We start from the raw sequence: 8,818 nt of genomic DNA, 5'->3' as shown, positions 1-8,818 counted from the left end.
CCACGTTATGCGGTGTTTTGCAGATTCTACATTATTCTTTAGCGTTGCATAGTATTCCATTGTGTGAATGTACCAAAGTTTGGTTACAATTTGGATGCCTTTTATTTCTCTTTCTTGGCTTACTGCTCTGGCTAGGACTTCCAATACAATGTTAAATAGGAGTGGTGATACGAATTGTGCACATAAGAGATAGACAACAGATGCTAATACCAACCATTGTGTCCATAATACTGTATTACCATTAACACCAAACACCAGGCTACAGATAAACACATAAACACCTGAGAGGATCAGATGTGGGAAGTTTTTTTTAATGACCTATTCAATTTCTTCCTTTGTTATGGGTCTGTTCAAGTATTCTATCTCTGAGTGGGATAGTTTAGGTAGGCCTTGTGTTTATAGAAACTTGTCCATCTCTTCTAGGTTCTTGAATCTGTTGGAGTACAGTTCTTCATAACATTCTGTTAATATCTTTTTTCAGTTGGTTCTGTTGTGATGACACCCTTTTTGTTTATTATTCTTGTAATTTGCATCTTCTCTTTCTTTTCTTTTGTTAGATTTGCCACTTTTGTTAATCTTTTCAAAGAACCAGCTTCCTGTTTTGTTGATTTATCTCTATTGTTTTTTTGTTTTCTGTTTCATTTATTTCTTCTCTGATCTTTATTATTTCCTTACTTCCAGATACTGTAGGATTCTTTTGTTGTTCTTTTTCTAATTGTTGGAGTTGTTGAGTTAGAGTGTTGATTTTGTTTCTTTCCTCTTTTTTTGATGTGTGCATTTATTGCTATATACCGATCTCTGAGTACTGCTTTCACTGTGTCCATAGGTTTTGGTAAGATGTATCTTCATTCTCGTTTGTTTCTAGGAATTTTTTTTTTAATTTCATTTTTTATTTCTTCTATTAACCAGTAGTTTTTGAGCATTGTATTGTTCAACTTTCAAGTTTGATGTTTTTTCCTTGATCTTCTTATTATTAATTTCTACTTTTATACCGCTGTGGTCTGAGAGGTTGCTTTGTAATATTTCAATATTTTTGAATTTATTGAGGCTTGTTTTATGTCCTAACATATGATCTATTCTGGAGAAGGATCCATATGCACTGGAAAAGAATGTGAATTGTGCTTTTGTTGGGTGGAGTGCTCTGTATATATCGAGTTGGTTGATGGTGTTGTTGAGTTCTTCTAATTTTTTTCTAGTTGATCTGTCCCTTCTTGAAAGTGGTGTGTTAAAGTGTCCTAGTACTATTGTAGAGTTGTCTATTTTCCCTTTCAATTCAATTAATATTTGTTTCACATTTTGGAGCACTTTCATTGGGTGCATAGACATTTATTATCGTAATGTCTTCTTGGTCAATTGACCCTTTCAGCATCATATAGTGACCTTTGTCTTTAATGCCGTTTTTCACCTTAAAGTCCATTTTATCAGAAATTAGTATTGCCCCTCCTGCTCTTTTTTAGTTACCATTGGCTTGTTATATTTTTCCACCCCTTAACTTTTAATTTGTTTTTATCTTTGTGTCTAAGGTGGGTCTGTTATCAATGGGTCTTCTTTTCTTATCCAGTCTGCCACTCTATTTCTCTTGATTGGTGCATTTAGTCCATTCACATTGAGTGTAATTAGTGATAGATATGAATTGATTGCTGTCATCCTATTGTGGTTTTTTTGTCATGTTGTTGGAGTTTCCTTGATCCATGTACTTTTCTGTGCTGAGTTCATTTTGTTGTCAAGTGTTTCCTTTCTTTTCTTCTTTATTTTTGGTTTTGTGCTTACTAAACCCATATCTTTTCTGTCTTTCTGGGTTTGCTTAGAGGTATTGTAAATTTTCTCTGTGTTTACCTTGGATTGAATTCTTTTTTTTTTTTTTTTTTTGGTTGTTGTTGTATGGCTCCAATAACCATACCTTCTCATTGTTCATTGGATTGAATTCTTGTCTCTATATTTTTAGAACAGTCTGTTCTATGAGGACATGGTCCTGTTTTCCTCTCCGTTTGGAAGTTTTATACCCAGAACTTTTATTCCTTCTATTTGGTTAGTTGCTGTTGTCGTGTGCAGATTGACTTCCTTGTTTTTTTAGTGTACAATGTTTTATGGTCTTATTTTGAGCATCTATTTCTGATTTGTTTTTAGTGTTGAAGTCATGTGTCCTGATTTTGTTGTTCTCTATTGTAGGTCCTCTATTGGAAGGACTTCCTTAAGTATTTCTTGTAGGGTTGGTCTGCTTTTCACAAAATCTCTTAATTTCTGTTTGTCTGAGAATGCCTTGATTTCACCCTCATATATGATGGACAATTTGGCTGGATATAGGATTCTTGGTTGGAAGTTCTTTTCCTTCAGTGTTTTATATATGCCATCCCATTGCCTTCTTGCCTGCATAGTTTTTGCCAAGTAATCAGAACTCAGCCTAACTGTTTGATTATTATAAGTGATATTTCTTTTTTTCTCAGGCTGCTCACAGGTTCTTTCTTTGTCTTTGGTTTTGGAGAGTTTGATTATGATATATCTTGGTGATTTTCTCTTGGGATTCATCCTGTATGGGGTTCTTTGAGTTTCTTGGACAAACATCTTTTCTTCCTTCATGATATGGGGGAAATTTTCTGTTAGTAAGTCCTCCATAATTTTCTCAGTGGTTTTTCTTGCTTCTTCTTGTCCTGGAATTCCAATGAGGCATATGTTGTTTCTTGTCATGTTGTCCCATATAACTCTCAGGTTCTCTTAATTCCTCTTAAATCTTTGTTCTGATTTTTCTTCATATAGGCTGGTGTCAAGGGATTTATCTTCTAGTTGGGAAATGTGCTCTTCAGCCAGTTGTAGCCTATTCTTTTGTGCTTCCACTGTGTTGTGTAATTCTAATTTTACTATTCATCTTCTGGATTTCTAACTGCTGTTTTTGTATGAGTTCTGATTGTGTATTAATCTTGTTGTTTTGTTCTTGAATGGTTTTCCTGAGTTCTTCCAAGATACTGTCTGTATTCTCCTTGATTCTGTTCGGGGTTTCCTTAAGCTTTTGTAGAGTTCTATAAACATATCTTCTAAATTCCTTCTTGGATCATTCTATTGCCTCTTTTTCCTCCATGTTTAATGAGACTTTTGTTTGGGATTTTATTTCTATTGTCTTATCCTGTTTTTTTTTTTTTTTTGTTTGATTTGAGGTTGCCTGTTGTTTCCTAGACATTTTGAAGTTGTTGTCTTTAACTGTTAGTTATGCATTGATTTGTTTTGTCTTGATTTTATGATATAATATTTTTGTAAAGGTGCAGCTGGTGTATTTTATTTTTTTGTTTGTTAATTCAGGTGTCCTGAGTTGCTCTGCAGTTTTCTTTGTGATGATGGAATCACTGGGTAGAATGTGGTTGCAGGTCTCTATTCATTGTGAAGGGGGTTCAGGATTGGAGCAGGCAGGTGTTATGGTGGCTTAATGTGGTTCTTTATTGGATGAGGCAGCAGAGAGGCAGGGAAAGGAGGAAGAAAAGAGAAAAAAAGCTCCAAGGCACTAGTTGCCATTCCCAGGGCTTTGGGTAGGTTGCTAATGATGACATTGTACTGTCACTCACAGGCCCGCAGCTCAAATTTGGCAAAGACCCCAATGGTTAGAGGGCTGTCATTTTCTGCCAGGTTTAGACAACCACAAAATCCCCGTACTCCAAGGCCCTCTGTGCCAAAAAGCTGTCCTGGAATAACTGGAACCCTAACTCACGTGATGAGTTTGTCCCAGGACCCTCCCACCTGCAGCATGCTTCCTTCTCTTCTCCCCATTCAGCGGCAACCTGTGCCAGAGGGGTCTCCACTCCACTTCTCAGAAATGCTGCCCTCCCACTTAGCAGTGGTCCCAAAGTTACCAATAAAAGAGGATGCTATAGGTAGATCCCTAGAGTGGCCACAGGTCCTCTGGTGATTCCTCTCCACTGCCCAGGAGACCTCTGATGTCCCATCTTACCAGCTAGTGCTCCACAAGGCAGGTTTGTTTATTTTTATTCTTCCTAACTGTTTACCCTGCCTCTCCCTCCTTTCTTCTCCTGCTTGACTAAGTCAGGCTGTGGCTGACTTAATGAGCTGTTCAGAGCACCAGAATCCCTGCTTCAATCTGCTGCACCTAGTTTTTCAGGCATTAAGATGCTAGAGGGAACTAACATGAGGGCTACAGGTAAAATAACGTCTTCCTTTCTCCCTTCTGTCTTCTTTTGATGTTTCCTGCATCATTCAATATTTTGCCCACAGAATCTTTCAGTGTTGCAACTCAAAGCTTAAATTTTTTCCTCAGATCTTTAAGCTTGAGAAGTGGTGAGTGTATTCTTCCTTTTGGTTTCCTAACTTCAGATCTTTGCACATTTCATTATAGTAATTGGCTCTGTCTTCTCAAGTTCTCTTTGAAATTTTCTGTTTAGCTCTTTTATCTTGTCATTTCTTCCATTTGCTTTAGCTACTCCCCACTCATGGGCAAGTTTCAGAGTCTCCTCTGACATCCATTTTGGTCTTTTCTTCCTTTCTTGTCTTTTTAATAACCGCTTGCTTTCTTCATGGATGATGTTATTGATATCATTCCTCTGGTTTTCAGTCACTGGTGTTCAATGCATCAAATCTATTCTTCAAATGGTCTCTAAATTCAGGAGAGATGTTATCAAGGTCATATTTTGGCTCTCATGGACTTGTTTAAATTGTCTTCAACTTCAACTTGAACATGCATATGAGCAGTTAATGGTCTGTTCCAGAATCAACTCCTGACCTTGTTTTGGCCTTCTTCATTGTCTCTTGCCACAGATATAGTCAATATGATTCCTGTGTATTCCATTTGGTGAAGTCCACGTGTATAGTCATTGCTTATGTTGTTGAAAAAAGGTATTTGCACTTAATAAGTTGTTGGTCTTGCAAAATTCTATCATGTGATCTCCAGCATTATTTCTATCACCAAGGCCATATTTTCCAACTACTAGTAACTCTTCTTTGTTTCCAACTTTTGCATTCCAGTCACCAGTGATAATCAACACATCTTGATTGCATGTTCAGTCAATTTCAGACTGCAGAAGATGGTAAAAATCTTCAATTTCCTCATCTTTGGCTTTGGTAGTTGGTGCATAGATTTGAGTAATAGTAGTATTAATTGGTCTTCCTTGTAGGTGTATAGATATTATCCTATCACTGACAGCATTGTACTTCAGGACAGATCTTGAAACAGTCTTTGTGACGATGAATGTCATACCATTCCTCTTCAATTTGTCATTCCCAGCATAGTAGATCATATGGTTGTCTGATTCAAAATGGCCAAAACCAGTCCATTTCAGCTCACAAATACCTAGGATATTGATCTTTATGCATTCCATTTCATTTTTGACAACTTCCAATTTTCCTAGAGTCATACTTCATACATTCCATGTTCCAATTATTAATGGATGTTTGCATCTGTTTCTACTCATTTTGAGTCAGGTCACATAAGCTAATGGAGGTCCCAAAGGCTTTACTCTATCCATATTGTTAAGGTTGTCTCTACTGAGGAGCCACCTCTTCTCCAGTCAAATTTTGAGTGCCTGCCAACCTGATGTGCTCATCTTATGGCACTATATCAGACAATGTTTCAGGGCTATTCATAAAGTTTTTCAGTAATAAATCAGACAGTGTTTCACTGCTATTCATAAGGTTTTCACTGGCCAATTGTTTAAGAAGTGGATGGCCTTTTCCTTCTTCTGAGTCTGTCTTAGCCTGGAAGCTCTGCTGAAACCTGTCCACCATGGGTACCCTGCTGGCATTTTGCCACGCTGGTGGCATAGCCTCCAGCCTCACAGCAACATGTAAGCCATCACAGGGTGAAAAACTGATAGAAAAGTTTGTCTCCCTTCATTGTTCCTGACCCCTCTGCACCTGCCTACCTCAGACCTTGGCCTTAAAATAGAGCCACTCCCAAGTGAAAGCATCTCCCGCACCCTGCGCCTGCTTACCTCAGGCCTGGACTTAAACTAGAGCTGCTGCCAAGTGAAAAGCCCTGTTCTGCCTACCTCGAGCAACAGCCTTAAAATAGAGCCACCCCCAAGTGAAAAGCAGTCCCCAAGCCCTGGGCCCACCTACCTCAGCCCCAGTCTTAAAATAGATCCACCTCCAAACAAAAAGCAGCCTCCAAGCCCTGGCTATAGTTAATATAATAAGATAATATTCTCTTAACAAGAAATCCCACAGCAGGGACATTTCAAGAGCAATAATTCAACACCACAACTTTGTCCTTAAGGACTTCAGTTCTCCTCATCTTTTACTATACCATACGTAGTATCTTGACTTTTGCATATGGTCTTATCCTTTTATGTTTGCAAGATGGCTGCAGCAGCTCCAAATATCACATACTCACCCAGCAAATCCCAAAGGCCAGAAAAAGACAAAAGTCCCTCACTTACAACTCTTTAAGAGTAAGGCTTTTCCCAAATTCCCCCCAAAACATCCCTACATATCCCATTAGCCAGAATGAAGTTACATCTTCATAAATTATGCTGCCAAGAGAAATAGGGCTTCCATAATTAGCTTAAACCAGTCCAGATTGATGCCTGTTGGGCTAGAAGAGGCCCTGCTTCTTCTGAAGCATATGGCTGCCTGAAGTCCTGAATAAAACAATCTTCTGATTTGTTGGCAAGCAAGAGGAGCTGGAAGGGGTTATTTCTAGTTCTCTCCATAACCCTATGAAATAAGGGTTATTACCATTTCATAAATAAGGAAACTAACAATCAGAGAGAATGAGTTACTCACCCCAAGGTCATCCACTAGAGAATGATAGAATCTGCATCCTCAGCACATCCTCCGGCAGTCTGGCAAGAATGAAATGAAAGCCTTTCTTTTCCCATCCTAGACCAATTACAGTGGAAAGATTCATGCTCCTGTGAGATGGCTCTTGCTTCCCTTTCTGGTGGCTGCAAGTCTAATATAGTTTAATGCTAATGGCCAGAGAAATCCTCCTATAATGATTTCTCTTCCTGCAAGGCTTTAATATGTTCCCAGAGGAGTAGTGAGGGCAGGGCATACCTAACATTCCCTTTTGGTATGTGTTGCAGTTAGGGATCTGAGTCCATCTCAAAAAGCTTTCTCTTGCTTATATGCCTCTGTGAGTCCAGTCCAGTTGCTGTCATGTCAATTCTGTGTCTTGGAGACCCCATGTGTATCAGAGTAAAATTATGCTCCACAAGGATTTTAAGGCTGTAATTTTCTGGAAGCAGCTTACCATCTTTCTTCCCAGGCAACTCTGGGTGAATTTGAACTGCCAACCTTTTGGCTAGAAGTTGGATGTTTAACTGTTCGTACCACCCAGGGACTCCTAGTTCTGTGAGTAATCATGCCATGCTGTAAGAGATGAGTCTGTTCTAGGGTCTTGGGTCCCAATCCCGAATGCCACTGCAGAGGAAGAGGTGGGCCCCACAACCTGCTTACAGATGTGGTCTTGTTCTGTTTGTTTCTAAATCTTGTAGTAATGCTAGCATGTTTGATCTCCTGAGCTCCCAAGGAGGGCTCAGCTTCTCTCTGACCAAAATGCCCTCTCTCCTGAGAGGTGTGGCCTGGCCTGCTCTGCCTCCAGGGCTGGTGAGAAGAGTGCCTTGGTGTCCCAAATCCTGACTTCCAGATCCCTCTCACTCCCCTGTGATCAGAACCTGTGGACTCTGCTATTTATAGGTCAGAGGACTCCATCTGGGACCAGTCTGCTGGTGAGACTGTGTGTATGGGAAGTTGAAGCAGCCAATCATTCCTTTCTGAACACTGGTCAGGCCTATGCTGCAGGCAGCTGTTTGACTGGCTGGATCACTGGCATGACAGAGAAGGTCCCTGGGATCCATTATCCAGACAAACTTGGTGGGCAGGTCAGGAACAGCATTCATTCTTCCTGGAAACAAGCAAGAACACAGATCTTGCTTTTCCTCGTCCCTATATTTATATATTTTGTCACTCCTTATTCATTCACCAAACATGTTCTGAGCACTTACTGTGGGACAGGCACAATAAATACAGTGATGACTCACATGTGATTCCCCCCCCCCAAAAAAAAAAAAATCTTACTCTAGTGAGGAGGCAGGCAAACAAGCACATTGTACGCTAGGCTTCAGGTAAGAGAAGAGCCCTGTGTCAGGCCAGGGGAGGACAAATCAGCATTCCAACATACTCTTGACTAGATTTTATATTTAGGTCTTTGATCGATCTTGAATTAGTTTTTATATATGGTGTGAGGTATGAATCTTGTCTCATTTTTACCCAAGTACCAATTCCTAAAAAGACTGCCTAATGAATTGTTTCTAATGAAAAGAATACAGCAAAAGTGATGGGGTGTCTCTTTCAAGATTAGGTCGTAAAATGATTATGGCTTCCATCTTGCTTGGCATCTCTTGCTTGCTCTCATCTTCTCTAAAGGAAGTCAGTTGAAATATCATGTTTTGAACTGTCCTGTAGAGAGGCCTAGGTGACAAGGAACTGAGGAAGGCCTCCTGCAACACCCAGTGAGGAACTGAGGCCCTCATTCTAACAGCCTTCAAGGAACCATCAAAAACCATGTGAATGAGTTTGGAAGCAGATCCTCCCCTAGATGAGCTTTCAGATGAATCCACAGCCCCTCCTGATACATTGTTTACAGCCACATGAGAGACCCTGAGCCAGAAGAGGCAGCAAGCTATGCTGAGAATCCTGGTTCACAGAAACTTGTTGTTGTTTAGTGCCGTCGAGTCATTTCTGACTCATAGTGACCCCAAGCACAGCAGAACGAAACACTGCCCAATCCCGCGCCAGCCCCACAATCCCTGCTATACTTGAGCGCATCATCGCAGCCACTGTGTCAATCCATCTCGTTGAAGGCCTCCCCCTCTTTCGT

Source organism: Orycteropus afer, unplaced genomic scaffold (genome assembly GCF_000298275.1).
Source record: "Orycteropus afer afer isolate SDZICR_OR568_19922 unplaced genomic scaffold, OryAfe1.0 scaffold00025, whole genome shotgun sequence".
NCBI lineage: Eukaryota > Metazoa > Chordata > Mammalia > Tubulidentata > Orycteropodidae > Orycteropus > Orycteropus afer.
Note: the sequence above shows the minus strand (reverse complement) of the source record.